Genomic DNA, 19,896 nt, shown 5'->3' on the forward strand with positions numbered 1-19,896 from the left:
GGGCTCTGGCTTAAAATACGTTAAAAGTACCTCAACGTCGAAACACTTGGCGATTAAAGGACGCAGAGGCACAAAATGCCCCACAGGTCCAAACCCAAGGACACTGATGATGGGAGGCAAACAGAACTAGGCAATCAAGAAGGGGTCAAGGAACAAGTAGCTACCAACACTGAAAAGAAAAACATGGTCGACGCTGATCAGCAAGCTCTCGAGGTCAACCCAAGAAATGATGGCTCTGTGGCATCTTGGTGCTATACCTTTTAGACTGGAATGTTAGATACATCAGTGCCAGTAGCCTGCATAGAATGTTATGATTAGAAAGTATGCAGTTGAGGCTGAGTGGCTGCACTGGAAAGAGTTACCTGATGGATGGGATCCTTTCATATGAATAAATTCTACTTTTATCAACTTATAAAGAGTATTACTTCATTACATTTGGCGACGAGGATGGGATGAAGTAGAAGAAAGGATCTCAACACCCATATAATAAGATTATGAGTTGGTGTGTTCCATACAAGAATGTATTATTGATAGAGAGAAATGGAACAAGGCTTTAGAAGATGATTCTGTTCTTATTGAGGTTTTGAAACAAATCAATGCAGGTTGGAGGTGTAGAGTAAAGGGGGATGAAATGTTAGAGAAGTTCTGGCATGTCAAAGATCAGTTAGCTGAGCATGATGGTTTGTTAATGAGGGGTACGAGGTTAGTTCCACCACGAAGAAATCGGACGGTTCTTTACGTTTCTGTGTAGATTTGATAGAATTAAATAAAAATGTGGTTAGTGATCATTATCCTTTGCCGACGATCTCGGATATGTTAATTCTTTTAAAGGGGGCTAAAGTGTTTAGCACTGTGGATTTGCGATCTGCCTACCATCAGATTAGTCTTGATGAAAAGTCAAAAGATTTGACAGCGTTCATAACCCCCTTTGGTACTTTCCGTTTTGTAAGACTACCCTTTGGGTTATTTTCAGCTGCCTCAGTTTTTCAGCGTGCTTTGGAAACTGTTCTTACAAACATTAAAGGAGTGAGGATATATCAGGATGATATCCTGATCTTTGGTTCTGATAATGAGGAACATGATTTGAGACTCATGAAGGTTTTAGAAGCCTTATGTGATGCTGGTCTTACTGTAAAAATTGAGAAATGTAAATTTAGGAAAGATTCCATTGAATACCTTGGTCATATTGACTCTAAAGGGGGAATTCTGCCGAAAGAAAGTTTAGTATCCACCATCTCTAAAATGTCTTCACCAACGAGCAAGGAAGAATTGATGAGTTTTTTGGGAATGGCTGAGTACTATAGTAAGTTCATAAGGGGTTTTGCTTCTCTTTGTGTCAATATGAGATGTTTACTCAAGAAAGGATGTGATTTTGTTTGGAGTGAAAAGTGTGAAGAGGAGTTCTTGCTGTTGAAAGAGAAATTGAGCTGTGCTCCTAAACTCAATAGTTTTGATCCTGCTCAAAAGTAAATTTTGATTACTGATGCTAGTTTGAGAGGTCTGGGTGCAGTTTTGGTCCAAAGATGTGAAGGTGTAGAAGTTGTGATTTTATTTTTGTCAAGGAGTTTGAAAGGTGCAGAATTCAGATACTCGGTTGTAGAGAGGGAGGCATTAGCGGTATATTGGCCTGCTAAAAAATTAAAACATTTGTTGTGGGGAACTTCTTTTGAGATAAGAACGGACCATAAACCGCTATGTGAAATTCTGATGAAGAAAGGTATAGATGCCATATCTAGTAGGATCACTAAGTGGGTTGTTGGATTGCAGGATTATAATTTTGAGGTTAAGTATCTTCCTGGGGTAGAAAACAAGGTTGCTGATGCGTTGTCTCGTCTTGTTCCGTCTGAAGAGTCTAACGTGAATGATGATTTGGATGAGGATGATGAGTTGGTGTGTTCCATACAAGAATGTATTATTGACAGAGAAAAATGGAACAAGGCTTTAGAGGATGATTCTGTTCTTATTGAGGTTTTGAAACGAATCAATGCAGGTTGGAGGTGTAGAGTAAAGGGGGATGAAATGTTAGAGAAGTTCTGACATGTCAAAGATCAGTTAGCTGAGCATGATGGTTTGTTAATGAGGGGTACGAGGTTAGTTCCACCACAGTCCATAAGAAGTGAACTCATTTCTTTAGCTCACATTGGTCACTTGGGCATGTCTAAGACTAAAGAGACTCTAAGATCTTCCTATTGGTGGCCGGGAATGGATTTGGAAGTGGAAAGAACAATTAGAGATTATGTAGAATGTGCATTAAGTGATAGAGTAGCCAAAGCCAAGACACAACCCATGATCATTAGGAATCATCCTGATTCGCCTTAGGACCTATATCTTCTGCAGGATCTGAGTGGTATGTTTTAGTCTTGGTTGATTTTTACTCAAGATGGCCTGAGATAGCTATTACGCATGGAATTGAAACGACATGTTATTAGTTTTCTTGAAAAACTATTTCACAGGGAAGGTATTCCTAATACTATACTTACAGACAATAGTTATCAATTTGTTTCAAAGGAAATGAAAAGGTTTCTTTCTAAACATGGCATTATGCACAAGAAGTCGTCCTTATACCACCCAGAGACCAACGGCATAGTTGAGAGGTTCAACCGTGTGCTTAAGGAGACTGTTAGGATGGCTAAATCTTCGGGAACTGACTGGAGATGTGATTTTTTAAGAAAGTTAAGGTGTATAGGTTATCTCCACATGCCATAACTAATAAGTCTCCTTTTGAGCTTTTTAGATCTAGAAGAGCCAACACATTGGTAGCTCCAGCTTGGGTTAATGATTTACAGCCTAAGTTGGATTCTGCCAATGATCATATGGACTGGAGATTACGTGAAGCTCTAAAAATACAGAATAGGAAAAGACTTTTTGATATGAGGAAGAATGTTATAAAAAAAATTGTAAAGGTGGGAGATTGGGTTCTCATAAAGAATCCAAGTAATAAAAATAAGATGGTGTCTGCTATGTTCATGAAACCTATTCAAGTCATCAAAGTTTTCAATAATGCAATTAAGACGGCTGATCATCGAATTTGGAATCTTAACAGAGTTGTAGTTATCAGGAAAGATCTTGGGATAAATTCTGATTCATCTTTGGAGTCATCTCATCATGGTGGACCATCTCTGTGTCTTCGCAAGTCGTCTAGGGTCACTCGTGAACCGGCTCATCTTAAAGACTTTGTTAAATAGTTTTTCTTTGTATTTATTGTATTGTTGTAAGAAGGGAGATGTGTGGCATCTTGGTGCTATACCTTTTAGACTGGAATGTTAGATACATCAGTGCCAGCAGCCTGCATAGAATGTTATGATTAGAAAGTATGCAGTTGAGGCTGAGTGGCTGCACTGGAAAGAGTTACCTGATGGATGGGATCCTTTCATATGAATAAATTCTACTTTTATCAACTTATAAAGAGTATTACTTCATTACAGGCTCAAAGCGCTAATGGCAGCACTCCTGCAGAAGAAGCATTTCAATGAGGTGCTTAGGATTTTTAGGGCCCAAAAAGTCCAAGTGGCCAATTCTGACAGAGAGTACCACCACAGATGCAACTCAAATTGGATCGGGCACACATGACAATCCTCGGCATCAGGGGCCTGTGGAGCCCAACAGAGGTGGTAAAGCACATAAATATGTCCGAACTCAATACTGTTTTCCTAGCACTGAAGGCTTTTCATATCCAAACAAATGGAAAAAACAGATCCAAATGGACAACACAAAACAAGTAGAGAGGACCACGATCTTAACCATTGTCCAAGCTGTCCCAGGACAATTGGATACAGTTAGCATACATTGACTAACTTCGCTGTGAGTGACGGCATTCTGTTCTCTCACAAGGAGCACATTAACACACAAAGCATTTCCCTTCAGTGCCAGGGACTACATTGAGAATGTGTGCTTTATGAGGAAAAGGAATTTTTTGTTGAGCTGTAGATCACATGCTTTGCATACTCCTGCCACCTAGTGTTGGGTCTAGATGTTTGCAAGTTGTTTTTCTTGGAAGAAGTCTTTCCAGTCACGAGGTAGGTTACTCCTCCTTTCGGTGATATTGCGCATTGGCATCGACTCCATTGTTTGGTTTTTTTCGCCTTCGGGCGTGTATTGCTGCTCCGCTTCAAAACCGTTTCTTCGGGTTCCCCTCGATGCACAATCCACTCTACATGTGCCAGTATTGTTTCGAGCGCGTATCCCACTTCTCTGCGTACTGTATCTGTCAAGGAAACTTCTATTTTGGGAAGGCAGTCCAGCCTAACCGCGTTGGTCCACTTAGCAGTCGATGGAACGGGCTCCATTTAAATTCTGCCCTCGATGTCATGCCAAGTATATGCACACCAATTTGCAGAAAGTGCAGAAAGTGTGCAACTCCGGAGCACAACGAAGAAGACTGCGACGCATGCATATCATTGCAATCGAATAAAAGCTCCATGATCGTCGGGCTCGACGTCTCGAGATGCAGGGTCAAAATGTCGAATACACGCCGGACATCTTAGGTGAAGGATCGGAGCAAGAATTGGATGCACAAGGGGCAGAGGAAGAGGGAGGCGTAGCCAAACACCTAAGATGGGGGACGTGCTCTAGTGGCGCTCTGGGTCCCATCCCCCGGTTATCCTGATCATTGCAGCATGAACCTAATGCAAGCTGCCCCTCGGGATAACACAGTGAAGAGGAGCTCTCGTTGCGGCCAGTGAGGGGCCGTTTACTGCATCAGATGCTTTACCAGGAACGGTTTGTTGACGCTATCTACCTTTCTGAAAATGGCGGCTGACGCTATGAGGAGTTGAGCCCCCATGCCCTCTGGGTGCACATAATCTGATACTTCCCAGAGCCGCTAGGGGCCATTTCAGACAAGGGTGAGGCGTGAGTGAAACCTGGCATCAGCAGAGTCGGTGGAGCAGCTGTCTGCTGCCCTGAGCCCTGAGTGAAGGACCTTGCTGAAAGGAGTGGGACAGCTCAGTGAGGCCTGTTGCTCTTTGGCTGGGAAGTCGCCAATACAGGTGAACCCTGGGACTAGTGCTTGGCTACCTGCGGAGGCAAGGAGGGGTCCGGGTGTCGGTCGGACCCAGGCCCTTCTCGTGTGGTGACCGCTGTGGCGATATAGCGCTATGAGGAAACTCAGCGACCTGAAGCAGGCTGTCAGCGTGTGCAGACAGCGCAGGGGCCGCTTCAGGTCTAAGCTGTCTTACACCGGGTGGCTGCTACTCGAATAGGCTCCGGTATTGGAGGCGCAACCTAATGAGCCAGGGGCTGGTCGGGCCTAGACTCCCCCAGGTGTCTGTTTCCCAGAGGCTGCAGCAGAGACACCAGGGTCATTAGGAGACCCAGAATCCGGTCGGACCTGATTCACGGGCACGAGAGGGGGGAATCCAGTCTCACCACTAGGCCCGGCTTGGCGCACACTATCCCGCCTCTTAGTGGTGTAAGTTCAGCTGCAACAAGTGACCCGCGGCTCCCTGGCTTGGGGCTCGGCGGTGCTGGTGCTCTTTGCGAGTTGGAGCTTGGCTGCTGTTGGTGGAGGAGGGGGAGCTGATCGGGCCCAGGCCTCCCCTGGTGTGTTGTTGGGCTGCAATGGGTCTGAATTAGGGGACACTCAGCCTGCCCAGACCCTCCCAGTAATCCATGTCCTGGAACTACGCAGGGGATACTAGGAGTAATAAAGGACTCAGAGGCTGGTTGGGCCGGAGTCTAGCGGGGTCTGTTGAGCGGGTGCTGTCATTCAAGTTGTGGCTGTCTGGACTTATCATTGGGGTCGGCGAGGTGCGTCCTGTCACCCCTCACGGTAACAGCGGCCTTTATGGTAGTTCAGGACAGTGCTGCAGTGGTCGTCGGCCTCAGGGCCTGTGCCCCTATCACTCAATTTCAGCAGAGGCTGGAGGACTGGGTCCTGGTATGTAGATAGTCCTCCCCAGGGGCTTTTGGTGCCGCGACGCTACAACTCAAGGAATCTCCTACCCAGATACATGGCCCGCCAGAAAAGTATAGGGACCCCTGATGCTCATCTAATTGCATCTGCACCACGGGGACTGTGCAGGTAGAGCACTGGTTAAGTGGGTGTGCAGATGGGGTGCAGCTCCCTGGCTTTTCCACCCCCTCCTCCCCTCGCGAATAATATTGGCTTCATCTGTGGGAACCGGGGAACGAGTGGGTCCTCACTGGGCACCAGAGTGTCAGCAATCTCAACCATAACTGGTCCGCAATCATCCCAAAGAGAGGGGGCGCCTTCTGCAAATCCTGTGTGCACCTGAGAGGAGCATAGAGACAATCTCGCCAGTCTCAGGCTAAATTTCCATATAACCTGATCCACGTGCCGAGTGTGCAACAATTAGTCATGGGACGTCTTCTTTCGACCACCCAGCAGGACAATGCATCGCTTGCCGCGGGCGGGGGGGCCTGGGGCCCTGGGAATCCTTCAGACCCTTTTCACCCTGACCTCTCTGCTAAGTTGGATACAGTCCTGGCAGCATTTGAAAAAATAGACGCGGCACTGGAGCAGACCCGTGCTTCCCTAGAGAGCAGAATAGACGACATCACAACTGACTGCACGCTCTTGTGAGGAGATCATCTCAAGTTGGCAGATTGCGTACATGACAATGAAGTTGCCCTTGCGGACCTCCTACCTAGATCCCGTAATCATACAGTGACCCTACAGGATCTAATGGAACTGGTCTGCACCCTAGAAGAGAAGGTCGCCGATGCCAAGGGGCGGTCATGACGCAACAATATCCTGGTAATAGGTCTGCTGGAGGGGGCGGAAGGCCTGGATCCTAAGGGCTACATAGAGTCCTGCATGAAAGAGATACTTCCCAGGATTTGTCTCTCCACACGTTGTTTAACACGCATATATGGTCCCCGCCCGTAATCCTCCACTGGGAGCCAACCCGCGCCCTTTTCTGTTTCGCCTGCTGAACTTCCAAGACCGTGTTGTGATATTAAGGGAAGTGGGGAAACACCCTGGCCCTAGAGTGCAGAATGTTACCATTGCCTGCTTTCCCGACTACACTGCCCAGGTGCAGAAGAGACGCGCCACCTTTCAGAGGTCAAATATCGGCTAAGAGCTCTTGACTTCCGGTATTCCCTACTCTTTCCAGCTCGTCTGGAATGGCAACACCAGATACTTTGACACTCCAGTGGAGGCCTGGGATTGGCTGGAGGAAAATGAGCTCGCGAGTATGCCCAGGCCCCCTGACGAATTCAGAGATATGTGGCAGAAGACATCTCCTATAACCGCCCGTACCCTGAGCAGGTTAGGTCGGAACGCCAGGAGACATTACAAGTGCAGCTGCCCTTCATCCAACAAAACCATCGCCACCAGCTGGCCTTGCGGTTGCCCCATCGCAGTCTCGGGGAGACGCTGACACTGCTCCGGATTGGTGGACGGACGCTAGCTCACCTCACCCTCCGGACATTACACGTCAGATGAAATTATTCTACGTGAGGTGACCCTTTCATAACCAGAATACCTGTAAAGAAGCAATATCATTTAATCATTCCTCATGCCCGCTCTTGGCACCTCTTGTTTCACAATACTGTAGTGACATACAGAGGCGATGTTTCTATGTAGTGTACTTCTTTATTGTTAATTGTACGGGGATGGGCCACACTGGCTAATTCCTATCCCCCACTCCCACCCGAAGTCATTCTATGACAGCGAGGTAATTACCTCACTCGGGCACAATAGTTTGGGTTTATCCCCGGTTTGGGGTCCGCTCTTATGAAGTTGCATGTCGTCTTGGTTTCAATGTTCATTTTCCCAAAGAGGTCATGCCTTATTCAGAGACCTGTTGCCGTCCCACATAAGCCTGTATTGTCAGCCAGCTGTGTAAGCTGAGATTGGTAGATCCACACCTCCCTTATGACTAGCCTAAATGACATACCCTGGAATGTCAGGGGATATACATACACCCTCTAGGTGGTACTCTATATATGCCTACTTACAACGTAGAGCACCTAGCATCGCTCTACTACAGGAAACACACCTGACAAGCTCAGAGGCCACCCAGCTTTGCCGCCACTAGCAGGGGCACGTGTACAGCACTAACTGTTCATCTCTAGTGAGAGGGATTTTAATCTGGGTGAAGGCAGGGGTCCCATGGGAGAAAGAGTCGGTGGTGACAGATCCCACAGGGTGTTACGTATTCCTTAGGGGGTGACTCAATGGGCAACCAATTCTATTGGGCTACATTTATGCACCTAACACTCAACAGATTGCCTTCCTTAGCGGTCTTTCAGCACTTCTGACCTGCTGGAAAGACATTCCTTGGCTCGTGGGGTGAGATTTTAGTTTGATATTGAATGTCTCACTTTATCGTTCCTCCCCCACCCTCCCCCCACTCCCTAAACTACACTACAGCCTCTTCCAATGCACAGTTCCTACATACCTGGATGGGGCATTGGTCCTTGGCAGATGTCTGGTGCGAACGTTACCCTGACATGCTGATATACTCCTTTTACACACGGTCCATGACCTGCATGTATGATTAGATCGCATACTCGCTTCGGCAGCCCTGATCCCCCTATCCAAAACACGGAATACCTGGGTCGAACTCATTCTGATCATAATCCCCAGATAATGAAGGCAGGACCCCCTCCGGTCCCTGCATGGCGGCTACAAATAAGAGCATTGGAGGGTCAGGCTTTCCGGGCATACCTGGGGGCGGCAGATCGTAAGAGGCACTGTTTAGGCCACACATGGAGCATCCGCAAGCAACAGGAGCATCCTGTCTGCAGTTAAGCGGCAACTCCTCCAACTAGAGACATTCGCCATCACCAAACCTGAAGCAAAAACGCAACTGGACGTCGTCATACTGAATATGCTGGATTACTGGAAAGATTGCACTGTCACAACTCGCACTCACTCGACAGCAGACAAAGCAGGCAAATTAGTCGCCTATTTAATTCGGCAGGAACACCCACACTGACCCATACAACTATTAGATGAGTCAGGGCAAACGAATTGTACACAAAGAGACATTCACGCTGTAATGACAAAGCATTATTCATTATTCCAAAATATACACATCTGGCACGCTTGGGGACGATCAACACATCAGTGATTTTTGGACTCTGTTGAATTGCCTACATTGACTATTAACCAGCACCTAGAATTAGACTCTCCATTAACAGTAGATGAAGTCCGGGAAGCACTAACGTCGCTGGTGTCTGGGAAAACCCCAGGACCAAAAGGGCTCCCAACTGAATTCTTCAAGTCGTATGCGGAAACCCTTGTGCCCCAACTGCATGACTTGTATACCTCGGCGAAAGGTAATATGACCCTACACTATCCAAGTGCACAGCAAATGTGGTCTCATTGCTAAAGCCGGGCAAGGACCCATTGTCACCTGGATCATATAGACCTCTAGCGATTGTTTAACACAGATTATAAAATATTAGCGAAGATCCTAGCAAACCAGCTGGCACCGTGTACGGATTTGTTCCTGCTCATAATACTGCCCTCAATATCCGCCGCTATTTTCCGGTGGCAGAGTACGCTCCTTTGAATTGGCCTCGCTTGGGCTGCCTGATACTTGACCTTGAGAAAGCTTTTGATTCTCTGGAGTGGGAGTATCTCTTTTCAACCTTGGCATAGGGCCTTACTTTCTTAACATGGTAGGCTACCATACAAACGCCCGACGGTCCGGGTCAAGACGGGGCCTTATATCTCAGATTCTATAAAAATGAGGCGTGGGACTAGACAGGGGTGTCTGTTGTCCCCTCTTCTCTTCTCGCTTGCAGGGGAACCACTGACATACTACACATGTTATGGCATTGCCCTGCTCTAAGCGTATACTGGACTGACGTAGAAGCTACATTGGCCAACAGCACAGGACGTTACATCCCCTTCCGATGGAACACATACATTTTACACCTCTTTAGTAGAAACGAGCAAAACAGCTTCCTCCCAATTTTTAGACTTGGGCCTAGTTACTGCGAAATGCTTGATGACCAAAAAATGGAAGTCCCCGAAAGCTCCCCACACAATAGCCTGGCAGCGATCACTGCTCAACAGGGCTAGAGCAGAGGGGATAGCTCTGTAAGTTTCCCTTGGCTTGTAACTGGGATGCCATAGTAGCAGACCTACAGGGCCTGGTGGCAGTCACGGATGAAACACAAGGAAAGACGAGACACCAACCTATTCAATACTTGGGTTCAACGGGTGCACACGTAGAGGCCCAGGAAGAGCAGAGCTCTACTGACATAAGTTAGGCCCTGGCATCAAGTGAATTATAAACAGCTACAACTGACTGGGATCTCACTTGACAACATACCAGGCAACAGGTCTCAGACAATTACCCTATACCTGATTAGTTTGCTTTGTCCCCATTTTGTTGTAACCTACTCCCACGGTTCAAATGGGTGAGGCCTCGTGTTCAGAATATAGGCACATTAGATTCCACAATGTCTCTCCAATGTCATTTTCACTGGCGTAATGATACTCTCGAAGTAATATTCTGAGCTGGCACAGCCACAAGATATTATTGTATCACTGAATACTGGATCATGAGTTGCATTGCCCTAATGCTATAATGATGTAAGATGCGACTGCACTAATATCCTTGTTCAGGGAAGTTTATGTAAAAAGGTCAATAAAAAAGATTTAAACCACAAAATATATGCAGAGGAAGAACAAGAGCAACTTGTCTCCATCCCGGAATCGGACTACTAATCGCAAGAAGACCTGCCACAAGGTCAACGTACCGTGAGTACAGAACGCCCCTTAACCCAAAATCCAACTCAGTCGAAACAAAAGGCTTCGGTCCCACACCTGCCTTCGGGCCATGGTCGACACCGACAAGATGTTTCCTACGCCCCACCCTCCGCACCGAAACATATCTCTAAGCCTTCCGGCTTGGGATCGAGTCGGCCAAAGACTGGCACCGAGCTGAAACCTTCAGGCTCCAAGCCGAAAACCAATTCGGAGCCGAAATCCTTGATGCCAAAGACAAAGCCTCCTTCGGCAGCAAAACCTTTGGCGTCCAAAACCGAACCCTAAAACTGTGCATCCAAAGCGGCAGTATCCGATTTTCGATGCCCCAACACACAAATCGGTCCCAAAACAAAAGGAACTCTACATAAATCCTGATACAGGGTGTGTTCTTAGTAAGCGATACGAAAGGGGATGATGGACGAGAGCTTGAGAAAATCAAACACTCACCCCCAGTCAACTGATCTGGGGTGAAATGTGGTGAATGTATGACATTGTCTGCATTCTGTCCATCAACTGTTGTTTTTGCATTTGTCACCCCACGTGCGACGGGTATGCTCAGACATGAGTCCTGTGCTCTCCATGCCACTGGATTCAAGCTATCCTGGCTGATGAGGGCTGAAAGCCCGAAACCGGTCCTAGGATGCTTGTTTTCAGTCCAGGGAGGACCTGGCTTGGCAGTTTGGGCTGGACTTTTCCCATGGGGCACAGGGTCAAGACTGATTTGCATATGGCTGGGTTCAAACTGGAATGGTATGGTGAGCAAAAAAACGATGGATTTAGGCCCAGATCTCTGTACTGGGGTAGATGTATGACAGTGTTCTGCATTCAGTCCATCAACTGTTGTTAGGTCTCGCCTGTCGATGCGCATGCGCATCGAGCAAGGCGAGAGTATTGGGACTTATCTACTCTTTATCCACACTGCAAGGAATCGTGGCGATTCCTTGCAGTGCCCGTGACTTTTAAGCTCAATGCGCATGCGCATTGAGCTTAAAAGCGCGTGCACGTCCGTCTTTGTTTACCCGCTCCGCCCCCTCCCCGCCGTCTCGCATTTCCCCTGCCGCATCAAAGGCTTTCACGGCCGGCCGGCCATGCTTTCAGTTTCACGACCGGCCGGCCGTGTCAATTACATTCCAGGCCCGCTCTCCCTGCTCCGCCCCCTGCTCCGGCCGAGACGTGTCAACAACGTAAGTACGGAGAGGCTTTTTTTACTCTATGCTTTAAAAACGCAATTCGTTATTTACTAAGACACCTTTCCCTTGCTAAAATGCCCCTTAATTGTGTGTCTGATGTTAGCTGCGTGCCCAATACACCTACCGTAACATTCAAGCACAACTAAACTTAAAGCCACCATATGAGCCACCGCATAAAATGTGCCCCCTCCCCACCAATAAAGGACTTAGGTGAACAATTTCTCGTGCCCCGTTTCTTTCACTTTGCGGTGTGCAAAAATAACATGAAAGGGTTTAGCGATTTCTTTACAATCCAATTTGATTTTTTGTTGTTGTCCAATTAAACAGCTGCCAGATCTAATCGAAGGCGCTATGTAACTTCCTGGTCCGTCACTCAGAGCGCCACGTCGGACCAGCCCCACACACATTTCCCTAGCTTTAGTGACACTTGGGCACCCACCACCTGGCATGTATTTATCTCCGCTCGCTCACAATGGCGTATTATACATTTTTAAAGTGGGGTTTGTTTTATAAGTCATAACTCCCCTCCCCCATGCTTGTCTCCCCTCCCCCTGTCTGGAAAAGTGTCTCTTGCCTTTGGCAGCAAGCGGATGTTTTTGTATGTGCTGGCAAATTGGCACATCCCATTTCCCCCTCCCATCCCCCAAGCCCCCTCCTCTTCTCTGTGATGGATGCAGCTAATTGCACTCAGCTCCTTCTCAGCAGAGGCTGCGAGCATCTCCCCTCCCCCTCTCCGTGCATTTTTTGTGAATGGGCCTCATTATCTATGCAGGTTCCCCTCGCTCCATTCAAGCCTCTCTCCCTCCTCTGCTCTTTTCTACAGACCCCGTGGGGAGGAGGAAGTGCTCTCTTCATGACCACAAACTTTAACGCCCTCGCAATCTCCTACTTTGGCACCATTGGTGCACCGATTTTATATAATTGTCTGTGCGCGTATATGCCTTTGTTTTTAAAATAAATTAAACACTGCTCTTAGTCCCAAATCAGACACTCTATCACTGACGCTTTGGGAGCTTACGGGATTATTGCCCCAGCTACCATGTCAGGGAGGGAACGAGAGAAGCACCGGGAAGCCAGCAGCTAGCCCCCTCCTCTTCTCTGTGATGGATGCAGCTAATTGCACTCAGCTCCTTCTCAGCAGAGGCTGCGAGCATCTCCCCTCCCCCTCTCCGTGCATTTTTTGTGAATGGGCCTCATTATCTATGCAGGTTCCCCTCGCTCCATTCAAGCCTCTCTCCCTCCTCTGCTCTTTTCTACAGACCCCGTGGGGAGGAGGAAGTGCTCTCTTCATGACCACAAACTTTAACGCCCTCGCAATCTCCTACTTTGGCACCATTGGTGCACCGATTTTATATAATTGTCTGTGCGCGTATATGCCTTTGTTTTTAAAATAAATTAAACACTGCTCTTAGTCCCAAATCAGACACTCTATCACTGACGCTTTGGGAGCTTACGGGATTATTGCCCCAGCTACCATGTCAGGGAGGGAACGAGAGAAGCACCGGGAAGCCAGCAGCTCCCAGTGCAGGATATGGGCTGCCACGGTATACAAAAAGAGAATGATAGTAGGAGACTTACGAGTCTCCTACTATCATTCTCTTTTTGTATACCGTGGCAGCCCATGCTACCCCCCAAATACCGATTTGAACCCTCACTCACCCTCACTCACTCACCCTCACTCACTCACCCTCACTCACCCTCACTCACCCTCACTCACCCTCACTCACCCTCACTCACCCTCACTCACCCTCACTCACCCTCACTCACCCTCACTCACCCTCACCCACCCTCACTCACCCTCACTCACCCTCACCCTCACTCACCCTCACTAACCCTCACCCTCACTCACCCTCACCCTCACTCACCCTCAACCCCTCACCCTCACTCACCCTCAACCCCTCACTCACCCTCACTCCCTCACCCTCACTCACCCTCACACTCGCTCACCCTCACACTCACTCACCCTCAACCCCTCACCCTCACTCACCCTCAACCCCTCACCCTCAACCCCTCACCCTCACTCACCCTCAACCCCTCACTCACCCTCACTCCCTCACCCTCACTCACCCTCACACTCACTCACCCTCAACCCCTCACCCTCACTCACCCTCAACCCCTCACCCTCACTCACCCTCAACCCCTCACCCTCAACCCCTCACCCTCAACCCCTCACCCTCAACCCCTCACCCTCAACCCCTCACCCTCAACCCCTCACCCTCACTCACCCTCACCCTCAACCCCTCACCCTCAACCCCTCACCCTCACTCACCCTCAACCCCTCACCCTCACTCTCACTCACCCTCACTCACTCACCCTCACTCACCCTCACTCACTCACCCTCACTCACCCTCACTCACCCTCACTCACCCTCACTCACCCTCACTCACCCCCTCACCCTCAACCCCTCACTCACCCTCACTCTCACTCATCCTCACTCACCCTCAACCCCCCACCCTCACCCTCACTCACCCTCAACCCCTCACCCTAACTCACCCTCACCCTCACTCACCCTCAACCCCTCACTCACCCTCACTCACCCTCAACCCCTCAACATCAACCCCTCACCCTCACTCACCCTCACTCACCCTCACTCACCCTCACTCACCCTCACCCTCACTCACCCTCACTCACCCTCACTCACCCTCACCCTCACTCACCCTCACCCTCACTCACCCTCACTCACCCTCACCCTCACTCACCCTCACCCTCACTCACCCTCACCCTCACTCACCCTCACTCACCCTCACTCACCCTCACCCACTCTCACTCTCACTCACCCTCACTCACCCTCACTCACCCTCACTCACCCTCACTCACCCTCAACCCCTCACTCACCCTCACTCACCCTCAACCCCTCAACATCAATCACTCACCCTCACCCTCACTCACCCTCACCCTCACTCACCCTCACCCTCACTCACCCTCACCCTCACTCACCCTCCCTCACCCTCACCCTCACTCACCCACCCTCACTCACCCTCACCCTCACTCACCCTCACCCTCACTCACCCTCACCCACTCTCACCCTCACTCACCCTCACTCTCACTCACCCTCACTCACCCTCACTCTCACTCACCCTCAACCCCTCACTCAACCTCACTCACCCTCACCCACCCTCACCCACCCTCACCCTCACTCACCCTCAACCCCTCACCCTCACACAGTGCAATAGGTCTCGGAGCATTTGAGTTAGAGCTTTTAGAAATGTTTATGGCTTTTTTTTTTTAATTCTTTAGCATTGGCTACAGGAAACAAAAATGCTAAAGATTTACAAAAAAACCCATAAACAATTCTAAAAGCACTAACTCTAATGCTGCGAGACCTATTGCATTTCCAATGCTTGTTTTTGTGTTGTTACTAAGTCACCTCAGAAATGGAAACCTGAGTCAGAAGACAAACCTTTCTTTATTCCTTTCAAGAGAAAGAATGTGGGTACTAACCCATCCCCTCTTCTTCCACGTTCCCCTACACTGACCTCCCCATCTTTGCGTAATTTACTAATTACACCAACTAACTCTCCACCACCACCTGATGATGATGTGGATGGGGGGTACAATATTGTACCGATAGATCCCCGGATCGATTATCACATAGATTCACCTACAGATAAACTATTAGACGCCTCTGTTAAACGAGTAGCTGTCCAAGCAGCAAATCATTGGTGTATTGCCAACACTCAGGCCCTGCTGGCCAGATATGATAGAGCACACTGGTACGAAATGGAGCAGTTGCTACAACACCTTCCAGATGAACACAATGCAAAAGCGCAAGATTTAGTGCTGGAAGGGAAGCTCATATCCAATTCCTCATTAATATGCGCTTTAGATGCTGCAGACACCGCAGCTAGAGAGGTCAACACTATTGTGTTATTAAAAAGACATGCATGGTTTAGGATTTCTGGTTTCAAACCAGAAGTACAACAGTCTATTTTAAATACTCTTTTTGACACGAAACATCTCTTTGGGCCCAAAGTAGATAAATCATTGGAAAAAATGCAAAAAAGACACAGAGGTAGCCAAGTCTATGGGATCTCTGCATTCTCCCTCTAATCGGGGCTCCTTTTATCGCTCCTTCCACCGTGGGCAGTCCAAGACCATGTCCTCAGACAATACTGCCACCTCTTACAAAGGCAACAATCAATCTTCCTCTACAAGGGGTTTCTTTTTATAGGAGCATATGGAGGTAACAACAACAAAGGTCGAGGCAAGGGTTCCGCACCGCAAAATTACCCATCCCCCAACAAGCAGTGACTTGCCTACACTTCCCCCCTATCATCTAACACCTGTTGGGGGACGTCTTCTACAATTCCTCCCCATTTGGCAATCTATCACCACAGACAAATGAGTGTTAGGAATTATCCCACATGGTTATTACCTGAAGCTTACCAGCAATCCTCCAAACATACCACCACGTTCTCACAAAAAGTCACCAGAACATTTACATCTACTTCAGCAAGAAGTACCGTCTCTCCTCTTCAAAGGAGCCATAGAACCTGTGCCTGTACAACATCAAGGGTCAGGTGTGTACTCCCTGCATTTTCTCGGCCCCAAAAAGAACGGTTCCTTGAGACCTATTCTGGACCTCAGAGAACTAAACCTCTACATACTGTCAGAGCATTTCCACATGGTAACACTTCAACATGTGCTCCCGCTTCTACAGCAGGGCGATTTTATGTCTACTCTAGACTTAAAAGACGCATATTTCCATATTCAATTCATCCCGCTCATCGCAAATACCTCAGATTCATCATTGCGGGTCACCATTACCAATTCAAAGTGCTACCTTTTGGAGTCACCACTGCTCCCAGGGTATTTACCAAATGCCTGGCAGTAGTTGCAGCACATCTGAGAAGACAACACATCCATGTCTTCCCATACCTGGACGACTGCCTCATCAAAGTCAGTACTTACCAAATGTGTCTCCAACACACTCAAACCACTATTCACTTACTTCACCAATTAGGGTTTACAGTGAATGCGTTGAAGTACCATCTACAGCCTTCTAAACTTATCTGGGAGCTACAATAGACGCTCACAAAGCTCTAGCTTATCCCAATACAGCCAGAATTTACAGTATTACAGTCCCTTCTCACTCAATTTCAGCCCAACTAATCATTGCTAGCAAGAGTCTTCATGCAACTGCTAGGCATGATGGCGTCTTGCATTACAATTGTTCCTCAAGCAAGACTTCACATGCGTCCCCTTCAAGGATGCTAAGCAAGTCCGTGGAACCAGTTACAGGGTCGATTAACCGATCTAGTGTTGGTAGATGACCGCACTCGTCGCTCTCTGCAGTGGTGGAACAATCAGAATGTATACAAAGGGCAGCATTTCCTCGACCCTGCTCCACAGACAGTGCTAACAGCAGACGCATCATTCACTGGTTGGGGTGCTCACATACAAAGTCATTCAATCCAAGGATTATGGACTCTAAAGTACAGGAGCCTTCATATCAGTCACCTAGAGCTACTAGCAGTTTTTCTAGCGTTCAAAGACTTTCAAACTCAAACTGCCCTAGTCCGCACAGACAACATGACAACTATGCATTACACACAAAAACGGGGGGGGGACACTCTCCAATTGTCACACCTAGCACAAGCCATTTGGAAATGGATCATACATCACAAAATGTATCTCCTTTTAGAACACCTTCCAGGAGTAAACTATCAAATTGCAGACCTTCTCAGAAGACAGAGGCAGCAAATCCACGAGTGGGAACTTCATCTCCAAATCCTTCTCCCCTACTTTCAGGAATGGGGTTTTCCTCACATATACCTGTTCGCCACAGATCAAAACGCAAAATGCCCTAGCTTCACCTCCAGGTTCCCACACCCGCTCTCCAAAGGCAATGCCCTATGGATGAACTGGTCAGGGATATTTACCTATGCTGTTCTGTTTCTCCCACTCATTCCGTGGGTAGTTCGGAAGCTCAGACAATCATCCCTCAAACTCATTTTCATAGCTCCCATATGGGCACGTCAACCTTTGGTTCACAACCCTGTTAGAGCTCTCAGTAGTTCCACACCAAAAGCTGCATCTCAACTCCAGTCTCCTCACTCAGAGCCATGGAGAAATCTGGCATCCAAATCCCAAGGAACTCAACCTTGCGATTTGGCTCCTGAACTCGTAGAGTTTGGTTATTTACAATTACCACCAGACTGAGCATCCTAAAGGAGGCTCGGAGACCCACTACTAGGGCCTTGTTATGCAGCAAAGTGGAAACGTTTTGTTATATACTGTAACAATATCAATTCTCTTGATACTTTAGTACAATACATCATATGATATCTTTTACACTTACAGCAATCTGGATTAGTTTATACATCCATTAGATTGCATTTAGCAGCAGTAGCTGCATACTTACAAAACAGATATGGAACTTGAACACAGTCCTTACAAGGCAATTGAACCAATGCTCAGGTGTCAAATACAATTCCTCTCATGGAAGGTTGCTTTTCTTATTGCAATCACTACCCTAAGGAGAGTTGGCGAACTCCAGGCACTATGTCCAAGTGAGGTCGCACACCGCTCGTCCCATCAGCGCGTGACCCCGGAGCATGATGGTCGATGTAGTAGGTATCAGCGGGTGCGCTTCTACCCGAGTCTTCAGTCTTGAGGGTATTCACTGATGTGCTTGCCATCCCTGGGCACGTGTTTCGCGGTCATTACCGCTCATCAGCAGGGATTAGGCGTGTGCACGGGGTTGCTGCGTGGGCTGCCGAAAAATTCATAGGTCCAGATACCTCTTAAGGCGCGCAGGTGCGTTGTCTCGAGGTCGTCACCTCCACCGGCTCAAGGGAGCCTGTATAAATAGTATGTCCAAGTGAGGTCGCACACCGCTCGTCCCATCAGCGCGAACTCCAGGCACTAACTATCCTAGAGCCTTTCTTTCAACTTCACAAAGACAAGTTGGTTATTTGAACCAATCCCAAATTTCTACCTAAAGTGGTTTCTTCTTTTTACATAATCTAATCTGTTGAGCTACCTGTGTTTTTTCCTCAACCTGATTCTGTAGCAGAACAAGCTCTACACACACTAGATGTTAGATGAGCTCTACTATATTATGTAGAAAGAACAGAAGGTTTCCGAAAAACAAAACCGCTTTTTGTAGCTTTTTCGCCACCACACAAAGACAATCCAATCTCTAAATCAGGCATTGCAAGATGGATCATGAAATGTATCCAAACATGTTATGTGAAAGCAAAAAGAACCTTGCCAATACCCCCTAGAGCGCATTCCACATGAAAAATAGGGGCTACTATGCCCTTCTTAGGGAATGATCTACACCGCACACATTCACCAAACACTATTGTGTAGATGTGTTAGCGAGGCAACAAGCTAATGTAGGCCAGGCAGTACTTAAAAAACGTTTTCAAACAACTGCAACAGCTACAGGTTAGCCACCGCTTTGGGAGAATACTGCTGTATAGTCTGCAAATAATGTGATCTACAGCTCACATGCCTCGAACTGAAAATGTTACTTACCCAGTAAGCATCTGTTATTGGCATGTAGAGCTGTAGATTCACATGCATCCACCCGCCTCACCGGGTACCAATACCTGTTGCAGTTCTTTCTTATCTTATATACATACACGTGGACATCTCTATTCTACCTTAACTAACTCCATTCTCACCCTCTGCGGGAAAACAATCTAACAAGGGAGTCGATGCCCATGCGCTCTATCACCAAAAGGAGGAGTCACCTACCTTGTGACTTGAAAGACCTCTTCGAAGAAAAACAACTTGCAAACATTCGGACCCAACACTAGATGGCAGGAGTATGCAAAACATGTGAATCTACAGCTCTAAATGCCAAGAACAGATGCTTACTGGGGTAAGTAACATTTTCCTTTTTTGTTGCCGTCAGCCCTTTGTTTTCAAGATTGACAAGCGCCTGGCAACTTCTCCAACAATAAATGTACCCAAAAATCATGGCAAAGCAAGGATTGACACAAAACAAAAAGCTGGCAGACAACACCAGACTAAAAAAATATATATATATATACATAT

At 47.7% G+C, this 19,896-nt stretch overlaps 1 protein-coding gene across 4 annotated transcripts in view; it reads left to right on the plus strand.

Annotated features, from left to right (window-relative positions):
* IGF1R (insulin like growth factor 1 receptor) overlaps positions 1-19,896 on the plus strand; it is a 1,553,571-nt gene that overhangs the window by 1,135,768 nt on the left and 397,907 nt on the right. The gene's annotated exons all lie outside the window — the stretch shown is intronic.

Source organism: Lissotriton helveticus, chromosome 3_1 (genome assembly GCF_964261635.1).
Source record: "Lissotriton helveticus chromosome 3_1, aLisHel1.1, whole genome shotgun sequence".
NCBI classification, from domain to species: Eukaryota; Metazoa; Chordata; class Amphibia; order Caudata; family Salamandridae; genus Lissotriton; species Lissotriton helveticus.